Raw genomic sequence first — 3230 nt, 5'->3', positions numbered from 1 at the left:
GAAGCCTTTTCAGATGGAATAATGAGTTCATTGTGGTCAAGTAAACACAGTGTAGTCTCAATTGCTTCTTTGTGCTAAAGATATCAATCAAGCATGTAGCACACTGAGTTCCACCCGGTTTCTGCATGTTGAACTAACCAATGTGGTGGGAGATTTAAGCAAGTTTGGTTTGTACCAAGATTTTTGGATGCTTTGGTGCTTTTGTGGAAGTAAATCACCACCTTTTTCACTTTTTGTACCACTTCATTGAGCTCATGGTCATTCTTGATAGCAGCGGTCACAATCAGGTTTAATGTGTGAAAGAAGCATGCCAAGTGGTTCCACAAACGAAGCCGCACTCCTGCCTTCACATTGGAACCACTATCTGTTACAATACCGTGTACCTTCGTTGTGAGGCCTCATGCATTGGTGACCTTCTGCAGCTCTGCTGATATATTGTCAGCAGTATGTGGTTGATCAATATCACATGTAGGCAAAACAGTGGAGTTGAGAGTCATGGCTTTATCTATGAAGTGGCATGTCAAAGTGAGGTATCTCTCTGTGGCTCTTGACATCCACAGGTCAGTGGTGAGGCAGCAATACGTAATTTTATCAAGTTCCTCTTGTAATTGCTACTTTTTAGTGCTATACAATCCAGGTAGAACAGTTGTGATGGTTTTACGACTGGGTGCTGTGTATTTAGAATTGACTGTTTTTAAGAAACTCATGAAACCTACATCCTCAACAATTGATAGAGGCTAAAAATCTGTTTTAATCATTTTACACAATGCATCATCAATGGCCTTACGCCAAAGTGAGTTTTCTAAAGGTAAGACAACCAGACATGAGAATGATACTGTGAGTCATGTTTTGACGGATAAAGTACTCACTGCCATATCCTTGAGTCTTTCCTATGGTGGCTTCAATTGTCAACAGCTTCTCACTGCTTGAGCTATGTTGCTGTTTGGCTTTCTTAGCAAGCTTTTCAGCAGAAACTTCTTCCAGAACTTTTTGGTACTCATTTGGGTGTTTCTTTTGTAAATGCTATTGTAGAAAATCACCAATATTATATGAGGTGCCTGGTAAAACTTTATACAAACCTTCATCAAATTCGTGGTATTACCAGCAGTTAAAACTGTCACTCCACACAAGTCACAAGCAGCTTTTTTGTCGTCCAATTTTTCAAAGTATACCCATGTATGGCTTTGGCTTCGCTTTTTTCCAGATGATGTTGATGAGGTAGTGGATGAATGTGGTGAAAAGTTAAATTGACCCGTACCAGCTTGTGTAGCTATTGTGGATTGACTGAAAATTTAGGACAATCAGAGGTGAAGATTGATGAAGAATCACTGCAACCCATCTACAAGTCGATGGGTAGGCCTACTTCATTGAACATCTCTTTATCTCAAGTACTACTTAACCACTTAAAGATACAATAGGGAGTTATTTTAAAAAGATTGAACAGCTGCAACATCTATTTAAACATTCCCAGATCCCTCTAGCTCCGTAGCTCACTATATATATTAGGCCACTCCAATTAAATTTGTAGTTTCTCCTTGCCTGCCCACTCACCTGCACAAAGATTATATTTTGATTACTGTTTAATTAAAATAAAAAAACCGTAAGCACTTGTCGTTAAGGTGTCTGTTAACTTTTCTGATGAGTAACTGGGCTTGTAAATCTTGTTGTATCTACTTAAGAAGGTGTCTGGTATAGTTGCTAATTTGTCGAAACATTATTTAATTTTAGTAGTAGATAGCATTAAAGATTATTTATTCCCGAGACTGAGGTCAATCCTGTTTCTCATCACCCTCCTATCGATATATTCAATTAAGTATACCCTTTTTCATTCTCCAACAACCTGTCACTCACTCGGAGGTACTCACTCGCTTGGCAATAACCCTACTCATTTGGAGGTACTCACTCACTCGTCAGTACTCCTCACTTATTCGGAGGTACCCCTCACTCATTTGGAGGTACTCACTCGGCAGTACCCATCACTCACTTGGAAGTACTCAATCACTTGGCAGTACCCCTCACTTACTCAGAGGGACTCACTCACTTGGCGGTACCCCTCACTTACTCAGAGGTACCCCTCACTCATTTGGAGGTACTCACTTGGCAGTACCCCTCACTTACTCAGAGACTCACTCACTTTGCAGTACCCCTCACTCATTTGGAGGTACTCACTCACTCAGAGGTACCTCTCACTCTCTTGGACGTACCCCTCACTCACTCGGAGGGACTCACTCACTTAGCAGTACCCCTCACTTACTCGGAGGTACCCCTCACTCATTTGGAGGTACTCACTCACTTCGAAGTACCCCCTCACTTACTCAGAGGTACCCCTCACTCACCCAGAGGTACTCACTCACTCAGCGGTACCCCTTACCCACTTGTCAGTACCCCTCACTCATTTAGAGGTACTCACTCGGAGGTACCCCTCACTCACTTGGACGTACCCCTCACTCACTCGGCAGTACCCCTCACTCATTTGGAGGTACCCCTCATTCCTTCGGAGGTACTCACTCACTTGGCAGTACCCCTCACTCACTCAGACATACCCCTCACTAATTCGGTACATCTCATTTAGTTTTTTTCCTTACTACCGTTATCATGGCAATGCCTTGATGTACCACACATGTTGTAAACACTTGTTTATACTTTAGATAAGTTACTTGCCGGTATTGCCCTGGATGATATTACAGATAAAAGAACAGGAATGTACACTGGAAGGGTTTTTTGGGCTAGATATTAAACACCGCCTTTATATTTCATCATGCGATCTTCATAGTGCTTTAGCGGGCAAGGAAAGGGGATTGTTGTATCCAGTTGACTTGAGTGTTCCTCTTGTAGCAGTAATTATCTCATTTGGTCAGTTCCTTAAGTATTTTGTTCCTGTTTCTGATGCACTTCCTACTACACAGATTTCTACAGAAATAAGTACTTCATTACCAGTAACATCAGTTGTACTTCCTATTAATGTGAGGAACATGAAGAATCAATTATTTACAGATATTTTGCATTTTCTGGACTCATTTGCTGTGACTATAGAAAAATCAAATAAGGATGAGTTAAAAAGGCTTGTTTGTTGCTCCAGGATACTTTTTGGCATATTGATGGTCACCATCACGTTTTTAATCAATGAGCTCTAGCAATACCATGTATTTTTTCTACTTTTAAAGGCTACAATGTTCCTAAAAGATCCAAACATAGAAAACAATTAACAAATTTTTCATGTGACGTATAAG

Source organism: Amphimedon queenslandica, unplaced genomic scaffold, assembly GCF_000090795.2.
Source record: "Amphimedon queenslandica unplaced genomic scaffold, v1.1 AMPQUscaffold_13064, whole genome shotgun sequence".
NCBI lineage: Eukaryota > Metazoa > Porifera > Demospongiae > Haplosclerida > Niphatidae > Amphimedon > Amphimedon queenslandica.
This window is presented reverse-complemented; position numbering follows the sequence as displayed.